We start from the raw sequence: 24,226 nt of genomic DNA on the forward strand, positions 1-24,226 counted from the left end.
AGGGTGGAGTAGTGGTACAAAGAGGCAAAATTTGACAAAATTGAAAAACTAGGCTAAAGTGTAATGAAAAAGGGGTCAAAAAGTGACATCAATAAATAATTTGAAAATCAGAACCCAAGAGGTACTTGATAACTGGGCCAAAGCTCATTTAAAATGGACTGAGGAATCATGGAAAACTGTTCTGTGGTCAGATGAATCAAATATGAAATTATTTTTGAAAACCAGACACCGTTTCCTGCAGACTAAAGAGGAGGGTAACCATCAGCTTGTCCTCCTGGCTCAGGTCTAAAGCCTGCGTCTCTGATGGTATGGGGTTGCATTAATGCCTATGGCGTGGGCAGCTCTAACATCTGGAAAGGAACTATCAATGCTGAAAAGTAGAGAGAGGTTTTAGAGCAACATATGCTCCCATCCAGACAACGTCTCTGTCAGGGAAGGCCTTGACTATTTCAGCAAGATGATGCTAAACCACATCTGGCCTGACTGCAGTCCAGATGCATGACCCAGGACTGTTGAGCAGCTAGAATCCTACATCAGACAAGAATGGGACAACATTCCTCTCCCAAAGCTCCGTGAAAAGAAGAGGGAATGCTACACAATGGTAAACATGGCCCTGTCCCAACTTTTTTGAGATGTGTTGCAGCTATCAAATAGAAAATGAGCTCATTGATTTTGGGTCCAGCTCTGGTGTTTATTTTGGATTCAAACCTCAGTGCAGGTTTTAAAAGGAGCTTTTCCACTCTAAACCATTAATCCCACAATCATTTCTGAAGAAGTTTCCCTGGAAAGACGAATGTTATTTTGGAGCTATTTATAGAGAAAAACAGAGACAGTAGTGGTTAATTATTCCACTTCAAAGTGATTAATTCTGATTAAATATTAACAGAAAAGACTCCAAGTCACAGCAAAGCAGGTCAGCTGCAGCAATGAGTAAGGAAGCGTTTGGTTGTCAATGAAGTCAAAGCTGATGCTGGAGAGAAAGCTGTTCAGCCCTGGCTGACTGGGGACTGATATTAAATCATAGGCAGTAAAACGCCCCAAAGAAACGCACAGGTTTGTTAAAACACCAGTAAAATAAAGTAAGACCTTTACCGCTGTCGATTCTGTCTACAATGCCACTTTAAACTTTCAGTCAGCATTTAACCACCAGCAAAACCTTGGAAAACCTTGAAACTGGCCCCAAAAGACTAAATGGATGCTGGTTTCCAGAGCCAGACATAATAACCATGAGGGTAAGAGTCTTTATATGTGTGAAATTAAGCTGAATGTCTACTTTAGTGTTCCTATTGTGTTTTATATCTGGTTATTATCTATAAACAGCACATTTATCATATATATTATATATATATATATATATATATATATATATATATATATAAATTCCCTGCAAATAAAGATGTGCTAAACGTTTAAGTAGCGTTCTCTTAACAACGCAAATGCAGAGATTTTAACATTCACTTGTTCCCCATAATCATAAAATAATAAGGGAATATTTACCAAATATTTTTTAACATAGTACACACCTCTGGCTCACCCGGGCAACACACAGACACACACACAGCGCTGACGCTGCTGTGATTAATTCAGAGCTAATCAAGTAGCCAGCATACACAAACATTCACACAAGAAGTTCCCTTTCCCCCCTCAACTATCACATAATCCTGCCAAAGCAGCTCAGCAGAAGAGTGAAAACATCTTTCCCAAATGAAAAGCTTACAGGGTTGTTTTATTCTTTGTCGTGCAGAAATGTGGCCCAATTCTGGTTAAACAGGGGCTAAAGCTATATCTGAGTATTTACAGCAGCCTTTAGAGGGCTTTCAGCAGAAGTAAACCCCGCCCACAGCGCAACTCTGTATGTATGGCTCTAGTTAACACAGTAGAGGCAGCCATTACTGCCAGCTTTCAGTACAAGCAAATGCAACTCTGTATTTTAAGGCTTATAAATTAATGTCACTCACTCAGTCAGTTACTTACAGACTTACTTATATTTACTCAGACACAGACATTGCCATGTGCAGTAATAACTGCTGTCTTTCTTTTATGCTAGCCAAAATATTCTGTATATACTGGTATATGTCATCTGTAATTAAGGACCTATATCAGTGGAAAACACAAGCCTGTATCAAATGTAAATATCAGCCTATAAAGGTTATAAATGTCTACAAATCTGAAAACACAAATTGGCCTAAATCGGCTACAGACATCAGCCTGTATCAGCTAAAATATGGGTCTTTATCTTCTGTAAATATTGGCCTTAATCAACTGTAAATACAAGTCAAACAGTGGCTTTAAAGTCAGGCCAATAAAGGTTCTTAATGTCAGCTTGTATTGCCATTAAATATTGGCCTGTATCCTCTGTTAATGTTGGCTTTTATTGGCTGTAAATATTAACCAATACCAATATTAAATATCTGCCTATATTGCAGAAAAATATTGTCCTATATTGGCCCTATATCTGCCAGTATTGTTAAAAAACATTGGCCTCTATCTGCTTTAAATATTGGCCTTTTCAGTTGTAAATACCTGCCTATATTGGTTGTAAATACCTGCATATATAGCCCATAAATACCCGCATGTATTGCCTATGAATATTGGCCCATATTGGCTAAAAATATGTCTATATTTCTGATAAATATTGGCCTATATCCTCTATTAATGTTGGCATTAAATATTGACCAGTATCAATTTCAAATATCTACCTATATTACCTATAAATATTTGCCTATATAGGATATAAATATCTGCCTATATTGCTGAAAAAACATTGGCCTCTATCGACTTTAAAACGTGGCCTCTTTAGCTGTAACTATAAGTCTATATTGGCTTTAAATACTGTCAATAAATATTGTCTTATACTGGCTGTAAATACCTGTCTACATTGCTAATAAATATTTGCCTCCATTGACTTTAAATATTGGCCTTTCTAGCTATACTTATTAGCCTATATTGGCTGTACATACCTGGCTAAATTGCCCATAAATAGTGGCCTTTATTGGCTGTAAATATCAGCCTATTTTACAGATAAATATTGACTCAACATTGGTCTTTTGCACTGTAAATATTGCCCATGATTGCTGTAAATATCAGCCTCTATCTGCTGTTATATGTACCCATATAATTTGTAAATATCGGCCAGTTTGAGCTGTATTGTCTACCTTTACTGTCTGTAAATATCAGCATCCACCAGCCACAAATGTTGGTACAACAGTGGCTGTAGATATAAGCTATTAAAGGCTGCAAATGTCTGCCTCAACTGGGAATAAACATTGGCATATCTCGTCTTTAGAAATAAGCCATTTAAGCATTAAATATTTGTGTATGTTGTCTGTGAATATTGTCTTTTATCAGCTGTAATATTGGCCTACGTCAGCTGTGAAAACATTTAAGCCTATAGAAGCTGTAAATATCAGCAAATAGTTGCTTAAATTTTGGCTTATAAAGGTTGTAAATGTCAGCCTATTAATTAGGAAATATCAGCATTTTGAATGTCCAACATGGTGCATCCCTAGTAATGTGCATCAGCGTTTGATTTTGCATGTTAATTTTTCTGCTAAGTAGTCTACTCTTAATTCTCTGGTGTCCGAGCGTCCTTGAAGGCACCGTCAGGGGCAGTTTTGAAAACAGTCCCTGTTCTCTGCTGCATTCAATCACAAAGATAATTCAATTTGGCCGAAGACGTCGATATCTCAAACACATTTTCAGCCTTTGGGAATGGATTTTCACAGCGTGCTGAAATGACCGAAAAAACACAGACGAGCAGAGCTGGCAGGACACAGGGAAGCAGCTCCCCGAAATGAATCACTTCCTTTCATTCAGCTGAGTAAAAGGCCGGTAATTGCAGCGATATTTAACGTTAACGCGTCACCCCGCAGAGGAATCCACGGCACACAGGACGACGTGTCAATCTTTGAAATGTTAGAGGACCAAAGGCGCAGAAATTACAGACTCATTCACTCCTTTTCCATCACGACTCGCTGCTATTCAGGGTCAAAGCACGCTGCAGAGTATCCCATCATGCACTGGGAGGAGATACTGGAGAGTTCAATTACAAGCATTCACTTTAACACCGGTGTTACTCGAATGCAGAGGCTCTGGTTTGAAACGTTTCATCCCTGCTCTTGTTTTGCTTCGACTGTATTTCCTTCATGTTGAGTCACACGGAGCCTCATTAAAGCTCCACTCCCACACACAAACACGTCTCCCTTCACATTAAAGCCGCTAAAAATCAGCACATAAGGCTGCATACATGGTTTGTTCAGGAGCGTTTCTTACATTAGCATCCTTACCGTGGACACATCATCAAACATTCTTGTTCTGGATGAATCTATAAACAGAAATCTGAAACAAATGAAAGAACTGGAGACAAAATATGAGATTTCTGATAGAAAGATTCTGCTTATAAAAGTTCTGACATAAATATTTTTTAAAAAAGAGTGAATTTTTTAAGTCAGTCTAACACACCTAAATTAATGGAGACAGATTCACTCTTGCACACGCACATCTAAATCTTACCTAAACTAGACGAGATCTTCTGCAGAGCTGCACAGTTTCCCCGCATTCGTGTCTGCATGTCCTGACTGTTCATATTTATGCTATTTTCACTCATTTGTATTCATTTTTGCTTGTTTTTTTTAAAGTGTTAGGAGTGTTTAAATTCAATAAAAACATGCAACATAAGATGAGTAAGTAATTGTGTTAACTAATTGGAATCTTAACATCATTTAAAGAAATTGTGCTAATGGTTTCTGCCATAATTGAGCAGCACTACCCTTAAATTGAGGTATGGTAAGCAAAATTGTAGAGCTGGCGGATTGTCCAGATTCCATGTCTATCAGGCAAATCCATCTTTAAGCTACAATGATTGCTCCAGGTCTGAAAACAGATCCGACCAATCAGCATTTGAGGAGGTGATAGCTATAGGCGGGGTCTAGTTGTACTGGTCGTCGGAATACAATGGCTGCTGTCAGTGTAGCATTTAGCTTCAGATGCTAATGCATCAGTTTCAACAGACACGGACAACATTTCTTTATGAAAACAAGAGCAAAGATTAGAAAACATGTTTTCGTTCTTTTAACCTGCTTCGGTATGAGTTTTATCCACCAACAAGCTCCACTGTTCATCAACTACGGCAGGGCCTGCCTGTCGAGCTCAGACTAGTTATGAAGCTGCACATGCTTCCTACCTCACTTTGCCTTGTCGTTCTGATTGGCCCGTCATTAATGTGACAGGATGGAATGTTCGTCCTTGCCAAACACTTTCTATAAGAGGTTTCCTAAATAAATGTGGAATATGTGCATGCAATTTATAATTCACACAGTTTATCTGGTGTTAGCTTTAGTCTACGCCCTTTTGGACGTGTTTTGTAACCTTGCAAAGCAGAATGATTTGCTAGACTCCATCTCTGTCATCAGAAAAATCCATCTTGAAAAGGTTCAATCCACAACGTTTGTGCCAAACCAGACATTGTTTGGGGTAGTAGCTGTGGACGGGGTTTAGTTGTACTCAACGCCGTTAGTAATGGCTGCCTCCAGTTCAGTGGTCAACCTTCAATGTAGCCTTGTTACTGCACCAGATATATTGTGGCATATTTGAGAAGGCTTTTATTTTGAAAGTCCAGATATATTGTGGGAACTCCAACTATCACTCGAAGGTCGAATATGTGTATGGTAACAGGAAGTTTCTAAATCATTTCAGTTGAAAGCTGGGCAGTTCTTTTCATCATTATTTCATTTTAAAGTTAGGCAGTTGCACAGTGAATGTGGCATATTTGAGAAGGCTTTTATTTCAAAATCTTACACACCTGTGGTCACGACACCTCACGAAGTGCATTGAGTTGCGAGGGCCTGTTATCGCTGCTTGCAGCTTTAATTGTTAAACTGACATTTTTAAGCTGGAGGAAATCTGCAGACCTCAAACCAGTGGGCCAGCCGTAATCAAAAATGTGATCTGATCTGGTGGGCCGGGTATAACTGTACAACTTCATGGCCCCTGGGCCTTGAGTTTGACACCCCTGCTTTAGACGGATGATCTGCCACTGTCTTCTGTGAGCTTTTAAAAAAAATTTTACCACTAATATGAGGACATAAAAATTGCATTCCTTTTCTGGCTCAGTTGTACACACCACAAAACTTTGGAAATCACTTCCTGCCCCCCGTCTGGAGTTGTCTGCCGTGACATGTGGCTGCAAAGCCAAGTTGCCAAGTTGCAGCAACGTGAGATAAACCTGTGACCCTGACAGGATCTCAGCAGCTGCAGGTTTCATCTCATCTTTGGTCTGATCTTGGCTTTATGGTACACATTGTGAACCAGATCTGGCTTTGCTGTAACTCTTCAAACTCTCTTCCTTTTCCTTTTTCTTCTGCTTCAGAGAGTTTAACAGTGACCCAGCTAGCTCAGACTGCTTCTGTTATCAGAGCTTTGCTTTTGATCATGTTGTGTAACAGAACAAAAGCTGATAGCTGCTTTATCATCACAGTTCACTACATTTGTTTTGACAGATCCTAACAGTAAACACAGAGCTCCACCAGCCGATTAGCTGCTAGTGTAATATTACTTTATGGCATCAGCACCCTCTGATGAAATAATGCAGAACCAATCTGAGATTTATGTCCACAAGGCTCCATTCTGTCCTTTTTCTCCTTCTGCAATCACATCAGCGTTTTTGGTTTTGATTTCCAGCCTTCAGTGGGTTTTTTCACTTCAGAAACACTTCAGATCCACCAATCAAAGCCTCCGAAACCTCCAATTTAAAACTTTGAAACAAAACCTCTCCTGCTCTGTCGGCTGAACTTCTGGGAACAAAGAGTCCACAAACTCATGGGTCAACATCCCGATCAATGTAACGAGCAAGTTCAGCAGTTCATCAGCCTCCCTCATCGCCGGCAACAAGCCAACAAACTTCATTAATCACTCCAACAAGCTCAGAGCTGTGGAGTTTTCCCGTCCTGTGTGGGTTCCTTTTAATCTTCACCTGTTCTCCGGCTTTGAACTAAGACGCTCGTCTCTGTCGGAGCAGAGGAAACACGGGAAAACATTTAAACCTTTTTTAATTCGAGGTTTTCATGCATGAGTGTGGGGAATAGCAGCTCATTAAATCAGAGCTTTTCGCTGTTGTTTGGTGGATTAACCTTCAAAATGAAAGCAAAAACAAAAGGCACGCCAACCCAGCGACAGCTGTTCAAACATAAATCTGTGACACAGACTGTCGTCAAAAGCTGGATGACACAGGAGTTTCTAGCAATGTTTGCAGACGTCTGCAAAGAAAGAGAACGGCCAGCCTATCAGAGAGCAAGTTTCTACCGACCTTTCTGCACGGCCAAAACATACAACCGCAAATCTCAGAGCGTACAGCACAGTCAACAAGTTTGTTTGTTCAAACAAACAGTTGTGTCCTTTAGCATTTCAAGAAAACTTTGAGCTGTAAGTCGAGGACATCCTTTAGACTGTTGATATAAAAATAAAGTCTCTATCAGTGATACTCAACGTGTGGCTCTGGATCCACATGTGGCTCTTTTATGTCTTAATTTGGAATATTATTCCCCCAGAAAACCTTAAAAAAGGGCCACATTCACCCATTTAAGCTGCCTTTGCTTTAAACACCACCTTTCCCTATTTTTGCCCATTATTGGAACTTCTTTTTCCCAATTTTTTCCCTTTTTCCCCATTTTTTTTGCCACTTTTTGCCCATTTAAGCTGTCTTTTGCCGCTAAGAACCCCTTTTTTCCATTTTTTGCCCATTTTTGCCACTTCTTTTTGACACATTTTCCCATCTTTGACACTTTTATCCCATTTTTGCCCATTTTCACCATTTTTTTTACAAATTTTTCCCATTTAAGCTACCTTTTGCCATTAAATACCACTTTTTATCCTACTTTTTGCTGAATTTGCCACCTCTTTTTAACAGTTTTTTTTTCATTTTTGCCACTTTTATCCAATTTTTGCCCCTTTTCACCATTTTTTCCACAATTTTTTGCCCAATTTAGCTACTTCTTTTAGCCACTTTTATCCCATTTTGTCCCTTTTCACCATTTTTTTCACAATTTTTTGCCCATTTAAGCTGCCTTTTTCCATTAAATACCAGTTTTTCCCTACTTTTTTGCCCATTTTTTACACTTCTTCTTACCATTTCTTCCTAATTTTTTCCCTTTGCCATTTTTTGCCCATTTAGACTGCCTTTTGCCATTAAATACCCCTTTTATCCCATTTTTGCCCCTTTTCACCATTTTTTCACAATTTTTGCCCATTTTTGCAACTTCCTTTAGCTACTTTTATCCCATTTTGTCCCTTTTACCATTTTTTTGCCCATTTAAGCAAACTTTGTCATTAAATACCATTTCTTTCCCTTTTTCTTTTTGCCCTATTTTGCCACTCTTGACTGCTTTTTGCTCATTTTTAGTCACTTTCCTCATTTTTGCGCCATATTTGGACCATTTTTGCACCTTTTAACTTATTTTAAATGCTACTTCAAGCCGTTTTTGCCACTTTCCACCATTTAGTTTGTGGCTTTTGCAAAGGTATTTTTCAACATTTTGGCTCTTTGGTTGAACAGGGTTGAGTAACACTGGTCTATATCAATCTTTCCAGGTAGTCTCTCTTTATCCCTACATTTTTGAGCTCCTGGATCCTGGATATCTTGTGGCTAGATAAGATGCTCTGTAATGTTTCCATCTCATTAAAGATCAAGCCTTAGTTCCTTCCTAAATGACTCTATTCAGGCTACTAGGAAAACCTGAAAAGACAGGAACAAGGGAGTCAACTGACTTTCTTTCCGAGCAGGTTAAGCTGCTCTTCTTGAAACTCCCTGCAGATGTCAGAGCTCCTGAGAACATGGTGCATTATGGTAGGACTCAGTGCAATGGGATGTATGGGATGCATATGATGGAATAAGAGATGATATGGCACGGTAAAATTATGGTTGTTCCGATACCGATACCAGTATCACAAATGCGTCCGATACTGCTTAAAATGCAGGTACTGGTACCAGCGAGTACAAGAGTTCATGCACCAATTTGATACCGTTTGGCTTAGCTTTATATTTTGCTTTGTTTCTTAATTATCTGTTTTAAAATTATACAAATATTTACAGAACAAACAGAGTCAGAGGTTGGGGTCGAATAAGTTCAGTTAATAGTGATTTTAATTTTTGCCATAATTGCCCAGCCCTAAGTGAATTGATTGGATTGGTGAGAGCCATTAACCACAAATGGAGAAAACTGTGAACAGTGTTGAACCTTCCCAGGAGTGCCTGTCCTGCTAAAATGACTCCAAGAGTGCTTCGAGGACTCATTCAGGAGGTCAGAAAAGAGCCATTATCCACAAATGTGGAAAACTTTGAACAGTGGTGAATCTTCCCAGGAGTGCCCGGCCTATCAATTGATTCCAAGAGTGTATGGACGACTCATCCAGGAGGTCCCAGCAGAGACCAGACCAACATCTAAAGAGCTGCAGGCCTCACTGACTCAGTTAAGGTCAGAGTTCATAATTCAACCATAAGAAAGAGACTGGGCAAAAATGGCATCCATAGGAGAGTTCCAAGGTCAAAACCACTGCTGACCAAAAAGAATACAAAGGCTCATAAATGACTAAAAACATCCTGATGATCCCCAAGACTTGGGGAAATATTCTGCGGGTTTTCCTGACTGTTTGGATTAAAGACAGTAAAACAAAACAGACTAAAGGTTGGATCCTGATGAAAATGTACACACTATTATGTAATCTGGGTCCAGATTTCTTTTGTTTTATTTCAACTCTAACAAAAAGAACTGTTTTACTCCTGAACCATGCACACAGGTCTTTCCCTCTCTAGGTCTTTCCTCCTTTTTTAATATTTGCCTTCCTCTTCTCGACCGTCCTTCCTCTCTTATTTCATCTCTCCTCCAGCAAAGACCAGACTCTTTGGCAGTCCACCTTTCACACTTCAATAAGCCAAACACTTCAGCTATGAGCAATCACAGCATAATTTCCCTGGAAAATGCAGCGTCTCTAGTTATCTCTCTGCCTGTTAATGTGAATGGGTCCTTCAGGTAATACTCAGTGGGAGCAGAAGCAGCGTTTGTGTTGTTCACAGTGGTTGTTTTCCTCCACTCTTCTCTGCAGAGTGCTCTGTTATGTAACGTCTCCTCAGGTTCGTTCGCAGGTTTCCTCCTCGACTGATCCGAATCAGGATGTTCGCTCTGATTTTGGCTCGGGATCATTGTCTTGTGGAGGGGGTGAAATTCTTGCTCAACGTGAGCAGAGGGAGGCTTCATCCTGAAATAACTCGGGGTCAACGTTTTGATCATTTCCCGTTTTTGTCCAGAGCAGAGCTGATGTCCACCCACACAGCCTGAACAATACAGCGGCTCCGTTCTCCATCAGGACATAGGATGAAAATTAAACACGCTGCCGCTACAGAAATCCAGAAATGTTTGCCTACACCTCCCAGCATCTGCCTTTATAAGACGAAGGTTTAGGTCATTTAAGATGACATAAAGCCTTTTAATCATCACTTAATATGGTTTTCAATTAAAAAGAGAATAATGACGTAAAGATTGTCTGTTAAATCACAAATCATATTAAAATTGCAGTATAAGTCAAAGTAATCACAGAGGTGTGAACAGAACCAAGCGCAAGTTTGGGACATGGTTGCAGGGCTGCCCACAGAATTTACCCAGAATCCCAGAGAATGGGCGGTCCTAGGTTGGGATTTATTGATATCAATGTATCAGATGGCTGAGCAGCATTGGTGCTAGCATCCTGGCTAACAGTTAGCTCATTTTAGAGCTGAAAAGAGTCTCAAACTATGATTGGGTTTTATTATTGACATTTGAATAACTTATCAATGCCACCTTTTAGCCCCCTTTCATCCTTTTCATTTTTGCACAATTTGTTTCCCCATAATCCTAATTTTGCATCTTTCAATCATTTCTTATTTTGACCTTTTTTTGCAACTTTTTTACAACTTTCACTACTTTAGCCACCTAAATTTAACACTTTTAACCCATTTTTGTTATGTTGACCATTTTGTCATTTAAAAACCCTTTTTTATAAACTTTAGCCAACCACTTTGTGCCAGTGTTAACCAATTTAGTTAGTAGTTAGCAGTTAGCAGCAAGAAAAATGCACTCTTTAGTTATATCTTTGACTTGTAGTGTTTTTCACAGTTAAGTTGACAACATGTGTTGAAACCTGTGAAAACAAAGAAGATGGATGGTCCAGGACACCTGTGAGAGAAAGAACAGGAAATTTCCAAGAGGTGAAAAGAAGACCTCAGTCTCAGCTGCAACTCCTGGCTAGCTTAAAACTGTCACAGAACACTGCCTGATCAACAGGAGACTACTGAATGCTACCTGCTGAGGTAGCATGGCGGCGCGTACAAACGCAGCGGCCCGGCGCTCTATCACTAGCAGCAAAAGGAGACTGAAAGGAGGAGGATGCCGAGCAGCACGACACCTACAGCCAGGTGGGGAGGAGGCAGAGATGGAATTGTGCAAAAAGGCGAAAGCGGGGCAAACAAGCCGGGCTGCAGGCTACACTTTTTTTTTTACCAATTTTTTCCCCTGTTAACCAATTTTTGTTTTATTTAACAATTTTCACTGCTGTAGCCACCCATTTTGACTTTTAACCCATATCGGAAATATTTAACTCATTGTTGCCACTTTATAACTCTTTTCACTACTTTAGCCACTACATTTTGAAAATTCAAACCCGTATTTGACACTTTGAAACTCAGTTTAGCTATTACAGCCATCCATTTTTAACACTTTGAACCAATTTTTGCCACTGTTAACTCAGTTTTGCCACTTTATGACCCTTTTTTATTTTAGCCACTCAATGTTGAGACTTTTAATCAATTTTGTCATTTTAAATCTTTTTTACTACTCAAACCATCAATTTTTGGCACTTTTAACCATTTTTTTATTAATAACTTACGTCTGCAACTTTATAACCACTAATATCTACTTTAGCCACCCAATGTTGAGTATTTTAACCCATTTTTGCGACTGTTTTGTCATTTTTGTCCCTTCTAAACCTGTATCAGCACTTTAGAAACCCATTCTTGACACTTCTAACCCATTTTGGTCACTGTTAACCAGTTTTTGCCCCTTTTTAACAACATTCACCACTTAGGTTGGCCATTTCTGTCACTTTTGACCCATTTTTGCCACTGGTAACTCAGTTTTTGTCACTTTAAGAATCCTGTTTAGCTACTTTAGCCACCCAAATTTAACACTTTCAACCCATTTTTTCCACTGTCAACCTATTTTTGCCACTTCATAACCCTTATTTACTACTTAAGCTGCCCCATGTTGAGACTTTTAACCTATTTTTGCCTCTGTTTTGTCATTTTTGTCTCTCTTTAACCCTGTTTCATTTCTAACCTATTCTTGTCACTATTAACCAATTTTTGGCACTTTTTTAACCATTTTCACCACTTAAGTTGCCCATTTTTATCACTTTTAACCAATTTATGCCACTTTTAACTCATTTTTTGCGGCTGTTCATCCTGTTTCATAACCTTTGACCCTCAACTTTGATACTTTTAACCTATTGTTGCCACTGCTAGCCAATTCTTGCCACTCTTTAACCACTTTTCACCTTTTCTGCCCATTTTTGCCTCTTGGTTGCCACTTTTATCCATTGTTTTGCCTCTTGTAACTTATTTTTGAAAATTTAACCCTTTCTGCAACTCTTAAACCACCTTCACCACTTATTTCACTATTTTTTCCACTTTCAACCAACTTTGCCAATTTTTCCCTTTGTTTTGCAATTCTTAAATAGTATTTATCTTAAAGTTGGATCAATTCCTTCTACTTTTTTTCTCTGGTATCTGGACATTTGTGCACATCATGGCTTATCTGTGAAATCTGCTATTATTTTACCAAATGGTTAAGTTAATGTGACCATCGTCACTGTTTACATTACAAACATCAAAGGTCATTCAAACTTTAAAATGATTATTTTTGGTTTCTTGATATTATTCAGGATGGATATAAGACACGGTTATCACAGCTTAACTTTACAATGGACCCTGATCCTCCTGACCTCCATGGGCCCCCATCTGCCTGGCCCCCCTCATGGTAGCCTTGGTTGTTGGTTTCTCATCCATGTCCACACAAAACACAAACTAATGTCCCCCAGTTGAAAATGAGAGTGGTTGCTGTGGTTCTGTCTTTGTCCTTTCTTCTTGGTAGGTTTAATGATGAAATCCATGATTTCTGCCACCTACTGTATCAGACTGATATTTACACTGGTGTACTCAGTCACGAAATGACAGCGCTCATGTAAATTCAGACCAGCGGGGGAGAGGGGGGGAGGGATCGTGCTCGGGCGTGGTACAAATCAATTGTTCTGATATTGTTCTGATACTGAATTGTTTGAAGTCAGTATTGTGAGCTTTCTCACCACATCCTGCAGCCCTCACTTAATAAAATATGTGAATAGACTGAGAAATCAGTTATTTGTGCTGCTGAAATCCCTGATAAAGCTTGAAAATGGAAATGAGGGAAAGGTTTTTATATGTAGGAAAAAAAGCTCCATTTAAATTCAAGGTAAAGTCAGACCCTGGACTTGAAAATCTACATTCTAGTTTATTAAAGTCTGAGTATGGAGGATAATACTTCTTGACTGTGGAGAAAAATGATGAAAAGCTGAGATATCTCGTCTCAGTCCTCGTGCATAATTGAAAAAGACAGAATGTTCCTTTATAGTGAGACGAGTGTCTGTGTTAGACAATGATCACAGTCTGGCTGCTGAACACACACGAGGTGATCAGGAAGAAAAATCAGCTTCACGCCGTGAAATGCAAATGCAGCATATCAGCGACAGAAGAAGTGAGAGAAATCTCCTTCAGAAAGACAGCGAGAAAGAACTGAGGAACATGGCGGCGTTTGATGGAGGAGCTGCGATGTTTGAAGTTTGAGATTTTCTGGAGGGCTGAGAACTGGACTGGACCAAGTAGTCGGGACGTTTGAAGTATTTTTACCACGTCATACATTCTTTAAATACAGGGCCTTACGCAAACATTCAACCCGTTTACCTCCTCTGTCTGCTCCTAGAGGACCTCATAGAAGACTTTAAAGAGGAGCTGAAAAACCCTGGTCCACTGAAAAGTTAAGCTGTGATAACCATATTTTATTTTTAACCTAATAGCCCCTCTTTTCAAAGCAACAACTATGAATTTTATCTATTTATGCTGTGGAGTATGGCCTTCAGTCAAAATGTACACCCATCTTCTTCAAAACACAAGAAACTCTTTTATTGGTGATGTTAACAATGTAAACATGCAGACTGAAGTAAAACTAAGGACAGACTTCAAAGCTAAGCAATGATGTGCACAAATGTAAGGATGCCAGAAAATAAAGTGGAAAAAGAAGGAGACAACTTTGATAGAAATAATCAAATAATTGTGAAAAAACGCAACAAAAGGAGCCAAAAAGTGGCGCTAGTGGGGAAAAAAGCAGCCCAAAAGACACACTACTGGGAAAAAAAAAGCAGCAAAAAGTGGCAATAATGGGAGAAAGGAAACCAAAAAGTGACACTAATGGGAAAAAACAGCTAAAAAGTGGCAATAATGTGAAAAACACAGCCAAAAAGTTGCGCCTGTGGCTCTATCATGCATGCCCCAGTTTCTACACTTTCCCCATTTATGAAATAAAGGCACAAAAAGCCCACCTCAAAAAAATAAGTAATTACTTTGTGTTTTCATTTAATATTTTCAATTCTGGATCTCACAATAAAAACTTAAACTTAAGATTCTGGCTCTATATTCAATATTTTGACCTTATTTATTCACAATTTTAAATCTTAGCCCATATTTGAACCTTTTTAAACATGATTTTGGCTTTTATCTCAAAATTTGACCTTTAAAACTCATGATTTTGAATTGCATCTTAGTTTTGACCTTTAAATTCAGGTTTTAGACTTTCAAACTCAACATTTGCCTTTTAAGACGTCATTTTGACTCTCAATTTTGTGTTTTTACCTTTTGGATTAATAAGTTAAACCTTTTATCTCACGTTGTGAGCCTTTAAACTCATCATTTAGATTTTTTTATCTCATAAACAATTATCATCAGTGCTGATGACAATGAGGTTGACAGTTTATGGTTAAATGATGACCCTGTTAGGCTCTCGGGTTAGACCTGATCTCAGAACCTGTTAGCCTGGATGCTAACACCAATGCTGCTTATCCAACACACATGCATTGATATCATCAATAAATCACAGCCCTCCACTGATCTGAGCTTTATGGCAGAGTGGATAGATGGAAGATTCTCCTCAGTGCAAAAAGAGTTTGTGAAGGAGAGCTCTCTGGTCTGAGAAACCAAGATATAACCGTCTGGCCTCAGTTCTAAATGTTATGTCTGAAGGAAACCAGGCACCGCTCACCACCTCAATACCATCCCAACAGTAAAGCAGGGTGGTGGCAGCATCATGCTGTGGGGGTGTTTCTCAGCAACAGGGACTGCTTAGGACCTCAGACTGGGCCGAAGGTTCACCTTTCAGCCTGACAATGACCCTAAGACCACGGCCAAGACAACACAGGAGTGGATTAGAGACAACTCTGTGAATGTCCTAGAGAGACCCAGCCAGATTCCTGATCTGAACCCGATCCAGCATCTCTGAAGACCTGAAAATGTTCGTCCACTAACCTGACTGAATTTAAAAGGATTTGCGAAGAAGAGTGGCAGAAAATCCCGCAATCCAGGACTTTGCTTTCAGCCTCTTGATGTAAAATAGTTTAGCTCTGTGTGTGCCAGTCTGGTATAAAGTTTGAACAACAATTAAGAAATGTCCAATAAGTCAAATTATCACTGTTATCTGGCATCAGCTCCAATAAAAAGCTGGAAAGAGTCCTCAAGTTTAATATGATAATTATGCTCTGCAAACTGACTCTTTGCTTAAAATACCAACCTTGCCACCATAATAACACAAAACAAAGCCCACACATGAGCAGAAATTGCCAAAAGCTGCTTCTCTTTGCTCCATTGTTTGTTTTTCTTTAAAATTTTCTAATAGAAGCATGTTGGAAAGTCATCTCTAGTCTAAAATAACTCAGCACGTTTCTCATTTAAAATACCAAGTAAATTTTATGCTGCTGAAGATGATGTGTAAGAGTGGTTTCATCACGTTTGAATGGAAGTAGATAAGCTAATTCACTTCTTCTTTAGAGCCGATAAAATGAGTCAAGGTTTCTGTAAGTCAGCCGGTGAGGAGTCATTTGTACTCGTGAGATTTAAAAACACTCCATAGACTTTCCGCAGCGAAGGCCATGCAGAAGAATGAGGAGGCAGAAACTCGCCTTAAATTAGGCGGTGGACAAAACAAAGTAAACAGTGTGATTGTCTGGAAGCTAAGAGGAACAGACTGCTGGCTTTGTTTGGTTTTTAAACATTTAGTTTGTACCTGCAGTGTTGGAGAGCTTCTTCAGTAAAGCAGAACAAGCACAGAGTTATGAAAAGAGTTATTGCTAGGTTTAACCGTAAAGTGAAACCTTAAGAAAATAGCAAAAGGCAAACAATTCTATCACTACATTTCAATCACTGCTGAGTGGACGTGTTCATAGCCGAGCATCAAGTGGTGTAAAAGTTAGAATGTGCCCTCTTGTATTTTATTCTTTGCACACTAATATGAAGTCATTGCAGAACGAGCTTACATAGAAAAAACACACCTCCGCAGTCTTCTCTCTGCATCTGCTTTCTGTTTTCTAAAGTAGAGGAGACAGTTTGTCTTGTCTTATAAACCAATCATGGTCAATATAATTTGGCAGTGACAGTCCAGTCACTGGTTAATCAGTATTAATGGCTACCATTACACCATGAAGACAAAATAACACTCCAAGCAACTCAGAAAAAATGTTATTGAAAAGTCTAAGTCAGGGGATGGAGACAGAAACATTTCCAAGGCTCTGAACATCCCCCAGAGTTCAGTTAAATCCATCATGAAGAAATGAAGGAATATGTCGCATGTGTAAATCTGCCTAGATCAGGTCGTCCTCACAAACGGAGTGAGCGTGCAAGAAGGAGACTAGTAAGAGAGGCCACCAAGACACCTATGACTACTCTGAAGGAGGTCCAAGCTTCAGCAGCTGAGATGGAGAGACTCTGCAGACAACAACTGTTGGCCAGGTTCTTCACCAGTCAGAGTTTTATGGCAAAGAGAAAGACACTGTTGAAGAAAACTCAGATTTAATCTGGACTAGAGTTCACCAAAAGGCATGTGGGAGACTCCATGGTCAAGAGGAAGAAGTTCTTGGTCTGAAGAGACCAAAATGGAGACAAGACGCCAAACACACAATCCCTACTGTGAAGCACAGTGGTGGCAGCATCATACTGTGGGGACGCTTCTCAGCAGCCGACCCTGGAAGGCCAATAAAGGTAGAGGGTAAAAAGAATACGGCAAAATATAAGGACATCCTGGAGGACAATCTTATTCAGCCTGCAAAAGAAGAGCAAGAGAGCTCGGGAGAAGATTTATTTTCCAGTAAGACAATGAGCCGAGGCGTACAGAGAAAACTACACAGAAATGTGACTGAGTCAAAGCCAAAACCTCGATCCAACACAGACTTTGTGACTGGACTTGAAAAAGGCAGTTCATGCCTGATCACCTTGAAACAGAATTGCAGCCAAATCTACTAAATACTGACTTGAAGGGGGTGAATATTTATGCAGTCAGTTAGTATTTTACATATTTATTTTTATTTCATTGACATTACTTTGTAGAAATCTGTCTGACGTTGACAGTAAAGATTTTTTTTTCCTTTTTTTTGTTTTTAACAAAAAAAGCCAAATTATTTGCACATTACAGATTTATAAAATCAATATAAGGTTGAAACATCTAAGGGTGTAGTTTCTTTCTGTTTCAAAGAGGCTATTTTGCATGGATTTGCCTGGAGAGGCTGGCGTGATCTTAGATGTACCTTGGGTTAAAAAACTACTTCCTTAGAGAAGTAGTCCCAGACTTTTCTCTTGAGACCCCTTTGGAAAATGAAAACATTTCCAAGGCCCTGGGATATGTTCTCCACATGCATGCGTAGGTTCTCTGTGGGTCAGACATGCTCGTTAGGTTAATTGGTGACTCTTAAGTGTGTGAGCGTGCCTTGTGGTGTTACTCTCTATGTGATGACTGGTGACAAGCCCAGGGTGAACCCGCCTATAACCCAGTGACAGCTGAATGACCCCAAACAGGATACTTGGTGTATCCATACAGATGGATGTCATGAGTCATTTTGTACATGCACTCCTGTACATTTCTTGATGTATAACAGTGTTAAACAGAGGCACATTGAAGCTGTATGCTGGCTCTAAGTCAGTCAATATGAACTTAAAATATTTGTTTCAAAATGCAAAATAGTTTAATTTTTAAAAAATGCAGTAAAGTCTGTGATTAATCCTGATTAACTCCTTAATCTGGAGAATGACCACTCTATAAAGTGTAACTGTTTTCAGTCCTAGAATAGATCTAGACTAGTTTAGCTCCAGGTAGGTGGACTCACCTATCGTCAGCAGTCCCATCAAACTTTTCCAATGGTCTTTACTGATTCCTGCTGGTCTCTTTTGGTCTCTCCTGGCTTGGTTCGATCCACTTTATGGAGCCTGGCTGCTTTGCTAGTCCGATTCTTGGTTGGTCTGGTTCTGCCTAGTTCTTGTCCAGCCTTGGGTGCCAGGTTCTCGAGTGTCTGATTGGTCTGACCTCAGCAGGATGGGTTTCAGAGATGGACTGTTGTAATCCTTGAGTAGATAAAGCAGTGAATGAGAACTTTCTGGAGAATTTCCCGTGGATGTTTTAGTTCCTCTTGGAGGATGAGCTGAATCCGCCGTACATGAGGAAGTCCTACAGTAAACGCGTTTGTAGTTTAACTGTAGTTTTCTTGTAGTAATCCTGCTGTAGTGAGAGGTCTCAGAGTTTCAGATTGTATTCTGGGTGCTGCCCTGCCCATCCTGTAGAAAGGGAGGAAAAGAGGGAGGAAGAGCGAGAGGAAGATAGGGAGGCGGGTGGGAGGTAAAGGAGAGGGAGTCCAGGATATGAAGGAGGGGGAGAAAAAAAAACATGTCAGAAGAGGAGTGTATGGAGATGTTTGAGTGTGTGGTTTAAATCAGAATTGGGTCAGACACGATAGCGTTTTGTGGAGGCCATTTCTGGTTCAGTTAGTTACACAATCAGAAGCTGTTTTACCGGTTATCATGGCAACAAGGGAGGAAAAAAAAGAGCCCTAAACCTTGTTTCTAACTGCTGCTATGCTGTATTATGTAAAGTTTTAAATATTGATCTGTGTTTCTATTCTCAGATGAGCCAGTGGGACTTGGTGCAGCAGATTAGAGGTGCTGTTAGCTGCAGTTAGCGGTTAGCATTCATGAACCTTGACCAGACCACTGTTGTGTCTGAAAGCAGAAAAACAGAGTTGAACTCAGAGATAACAGCTGGATGTTTTGTTAGGCTTAGGCTGCCACAGCACCACAGTTTTAAATTTCATTAAAGTTCTGAGAAAATCAAACAACATTGGTATCTGTTTTAAAACCACAGCGATAAAAATGAAGTTTAAGGCACCCACTATTAGGGACAGTAATGGCTTTATTACCAAAAAACTGCCAGCAAACCCCTGAACAGTGTTTTAACTTCACTGCCAGCACATCTATGCAATTTAGATGATGTTAAAATGTCTGCGTGCTGAATTTGGTGGATGTTTTTGAACTAGAGTAACTTATATCTCTGCTGATCCCAGAAATAACATGCATTATTTTAACCTGTAGAATCAAAAAGCATCCAAGTGTCCAGAATGTTGACAGCCTTAAAAGTTTGTTTGCAATTACTTGATCCAGATTGTCTGTTCAGGTGTCAGGAAGTAGGGGACAGTTATAAGGAATACATGGGAACAGAGGGAAGTTAGTACTTTACAGCTCTAAATGGACACTGCATATACAGTTGCAAGAAAAAGTTTGTGAACCCTTTGGGATTTCTTGGATTTCTGCATAAATTGGTCATAAAATGTGTTCTGATCTTCATCTAAGTCACAACAATAGACAAACACAGTCTGCTTAAACTAATACTGCACAAAAAATGATATGTTTTCATGTTTTTATTGAACAAAAACTTCCCGCAACTTTATCATAATTTTCTGCATACATTGTCTATAGTTCCTACAATAGATTTTTTCCACAGTTTAATCGATTTACCTGGCATGGAGGCGATTGATATCACAAACCTCTTAGCATCTAGTGTCGTCTAGGCAGACTTCTCAAGAGTCTAGCACTGAGCTACGAGGCTAGCTTAGCCCCTTTGATGTTTAAAAATTCCCTTTTTTTCCAAAACATGCTTTTAATTGAAAATGTCATGTATCTATCATCACTATCAACTGAATAAACCTTGCAAAGACATGCCATTCATGATCAAGCCTGTGCGATAGAATGAATCTTTAATGTGAGCCACTGTAGCTAGCTCCCATTTGAGTGCCAGTTTCCTTTCCTCTATCCTTTCTTGTTATTTAATCAACATTTAAAAAGCCAAACTGGCACCAAATCATAAGCCGTTTTGGGCAACCAGCTCTACTTTTTTGTCATATCGGCGTTTCATCCACATGGAAACAGTGCTTTTAGAGGCTGTAAATGCTACTTTTTGGAACCGGGTCCCCAGAGTGAACAAATCTGTAAACGCTTACCATTTTGTCTCCATGTGGACAGCCAACCATATCTTTCTTGAAACGACTGAACCCCTTTTCACTACTTTATCTGGCCATTTTCTCAACATTTCTGCCAGTCTTAACAGTTTATTTTTTATATTTGATAACAAGTGAATTTCTGTAAAAAAAAAAAAACAGTTAAAACTTTAAGTCATTCTAGAACTATTTCAATATTATTTTTTAAGCCAAAGGATACTTTTAAAAACCACAGCATCTGCTTTTCCTTCTTTTATGAATTTAATGATCTTCTGGGGGCCAGACGGGAAGCTTTGGGGGGGCTGATATGGCCCCCAGGCCGCCAGTTGATGATCAGTGGCCTATGGCGTGGGCAGCTTACACATCTGGAAAGGAACTATCAACGCTGAAAAGTAGAGAGAGGTTTTAGAGCAACATATACTTCCATCCAGACAACGTCTCTGTCAGGGATGGTCTTGAGTATTTGAGCAAGGCAATGCTAAACCACATACCACATCCATCACAACAGCATGGCTTCACAATAGAGCAGTCCAGGTGCCTGCAATCTAGAACTTTCATCAATACAAACATTTAGTTTAAGGTCATCTTTACTGATTTAGAGTCACAGCAGTTTTTAGCGTTAACAGCCAACTACTGGGGTGCTGGTTGCTAATTTAGCAGTTTGTAGAATTTTAGTTGCATGATGGGGTTAACCCGATAGATAAACCAAAGCTATGGTTAGCCGTTAGCTGCCTTTTAGGAGATGAATGGCTTTTAGTTTATTGCAGTAGTTGCAAACATTGGCAGAAAGCATTTACTCATTAGCTAGGTTCATTTTAGCAAACAGCCTCCGTCTCTCCAGGTAGATGTTTTTGCTGAGTTGGAGCTGTTAGCAATTAGATCACTGTTAGCATATCAAGAGCCAATTAGCAGCATGAGATCATCAGTCTCCTTGGAGCTAACTTTTGACTGTTTTAGCCAATTAGCAGAGCTTCATCAACTTTCTGCAGAGTCAGCCATTTTCATACTGGAACCAGCTATCAGCAACCAGCATGCTAGCCAGCTGGTGGGTCATTATAGCCAGGATGATACTACAGCAGCTTAGACAGCAGGAGGACATGTTGGAACAAGAGCGCTGAAAGAAAAAAAAAACTTGACAAAGATTGGAAGAACTTCCTGTGACTCGGGCTTCCTGTTTCCAGTCTGGGTTGCCAAGGAAACGGATGTTTGGCAGGAAAAGCTGAAAAGCTGGTCGACACTGATAACCCAGGGACACTCAGAACCATACAGCCACTGTGTGCCTTTGTGTGTGACACTCTTCAGTCTTTTAATTTTGAGTTAGGCCCATCCAGACTGTTTGTAGATCTACTCATATTCCCTCCAGAGTTTCCCGGTAGGTTCAGCAGATCCCAGTAAGACCATAATCTTATAGAAGCCCACATTTTTAAAACTTTAAGCTTCTAAAGACTCTGAAAGGTTAAAAATGCCATCAGGGTATGGAAAAAATATTCTGATTATCCAGTGTTAACTGTCTTTGCTTTAGAGTGTGGGTAGAGAAAGTATTTAATGCACTAAAAACACCTCTGCACTCAAAATAACAGCGTTGTACACTTCTCTAATTTAAGGAGGTGTGACACAAGCACAGATTTAGAGAATTCATGTCCCATTTATCAGCCGTTGTTTTTTAAAAGCAACTGAATCTGCAGGAAATGTTGAGGCTAAAATCGTGTTTATCTATGCCTACAGCATATATAGTCAAGGTAATATAGGAGACTTCCAGCTGTCAGCACGCAAGCAAACAGCCTACAGAGAACAAAAATGGGAAAAGAGGTTTCAGAAACCACTGGCAACAATTCTCTACTAGTTGTTACAAAGGAGGCCAGTCGGCACCTCTGGCAATCAGTCAACGTCGGGAGGACCAAGGACTCAAAGATTCTGACGTTCATCCACATGGTCGGCCACACCACCTCACCTGGTGAACCCACTGCAAAGCCATCTGCGGTGGATCTCATCCTCAGATAGTGGATCAATGGACTTTGCTGCAAAGGTAGGTGAACTGCTCTCAAACTTCTATGCTCTCACAAATAAAAATTCAATGGCAGCATACAAGGCACGGATTTTGTTTTGACCAAAGAGACGTGCATTCCCAATGTTTCAGCCTCCTCACTCAGCGAGTTAAGAGACCCCACAAGGGTCGCATAATCAGGAAAATCCAGATCAGTGATCTGGACATCACTAATGACACTCCACAGTTCACTGCCCGTTACCCGCCCAATTATACAGCCCATACAGGTACTGAAGGGCATAGCAGCAGAGAAATGAAGACAAACTGGATTCATCTGTTACTTTTTCTGAGAAAGCAGAAAGATCCAAACTCTGCTCTTACATGGTAAGATAGATCACAGACAACCTGAGCAAGAAAATACAGCCTCCAGGTGCTTCAAAGAGCTGACTGAATAACCAGCAAAAACGCCCATCTCTGCCTGGGGAGCTTTTGTTGTGAAGAGCTGCTTGACCTACATGAAGTGTGGACGACCCCTCTGGAAATTCAACTCATCGACAATCACAAAGAATGCTTGGATATGCTCGAAGGGGAAAGAAAACATTTTAAAACTGACAATTTGTGATGGTCTGCTAATGTTAAGTAGCTTTAAAGTTACCTAACAGCAAACTTACTAACATAATGTTGGTGTTGCTATTGTATAATGTTATCTAACTAGCATGAACATGGATGTAGCACTAACTGTGATCAAGTAAGGCAGATCAGAAAGATAAATATGTCTTTGTATTACATAGGACTGGGTGGTATTCATCATCTAATAACGTTAAAACCTCCCCCAAATTTTCCATGGTATACAGTTTTACAGCCAGGTGTTAAAAAAACACATTATACAGGTAAGCAGGTTGGTAAAGCACTTGCAAATGTGCCTGAGTAGTAGTTCTCTTGCAGAGCTCTCTTGAATAAGATTATCCTCCAGCGTTCTCCTATATTTTGCCACATTCATTATCCATAACATACTTCCAGGGCCGGCTGCCTAGAAGCATCCCCACAGCATGATGCTGCCATCACTATAAACCATTATTGCTTTATAAAGTTGGTAAAAGAGTAAAACGTCCAGGTGGGGGAATACATTTTACAGGCAATGTTTGTTGCTCTGAAACCTCTCTCTACTTTTCAGCATTGATAGTTCCTTTCCAGATGTGTAAGCACATGCCATAGGCACTAATGCAACCCCATACCATCAGAGATGCAGGCTTTAGACCTGAGCCAGGACAAGCTAGATGGTCTCTCTCCTCTTTAGTCTGCAGGACATGGTGTCTGTGATTTCAGATAGAATTTCAAATTGTGATTCGTCTGACCACAGAACAGTTTTCCATGTAGCCTCAGTCCATTTTAAATGAGCTTTGGACCAGAGAAGATGGCCATGTTTCTGGATCCTGTTCACACATGGCTTCTTGCAGAACGGTTAACCTCAGGCCTCGTTTATACAACAACGTTTTGCTTTGTTTTCCGTTTTCAAAAAGTTCCACGTTCAGACGGCAAAGTGGCAAACACCAAAAATGATGTAGTATACATGCCAGGCCAGTAGATTGCGGTGTGATTTTCGTGCCTGCA

The 24,226-nt window shown here is 39.9% G+C and overlaps 1 protein-coding gene across 3 annotated transcripts in view; it reads right to left on the bottom strand.

Annotated features, from left to right (window-relative positions):
* The window catches only part of shank3b (SH3 and multiple ankyrin repeat domains 3b), a 65,883-nt gene extending 47,005 nt beyond the window's left edge, over positions 1-18,878 (bottom strand). For all 3 annotated transcript variants that reach the window (XM_041781283.1, XM_041781282.1, XM_041781284.1), the window contains exon 1: positions 18,475-18,878. The gene's annotated coding sequence lies outside the window, so the exon portion shown is untranslated. The remainder of the gene's footprint in view (positions 1-18,474) is intronic.
* Between the last annotated feature and the right edge of the window lie 5,348 nt (positions 18,879-24,226).

The sequence above is a fragment of the Cheilinus undulatus genome, linkage group 23 (genome assembly GCF_018320785.1).
Source record: "Cheilinus undulatus linkage group 23, ASM1832078v1, whole genome shotgun sequence".
Lineage (NCBI taxonomy): Eukaryota > Metazoa > Chordata > Actinopteri > Labriformes > Labridae > Cheilinus > Cheilinus undulatus.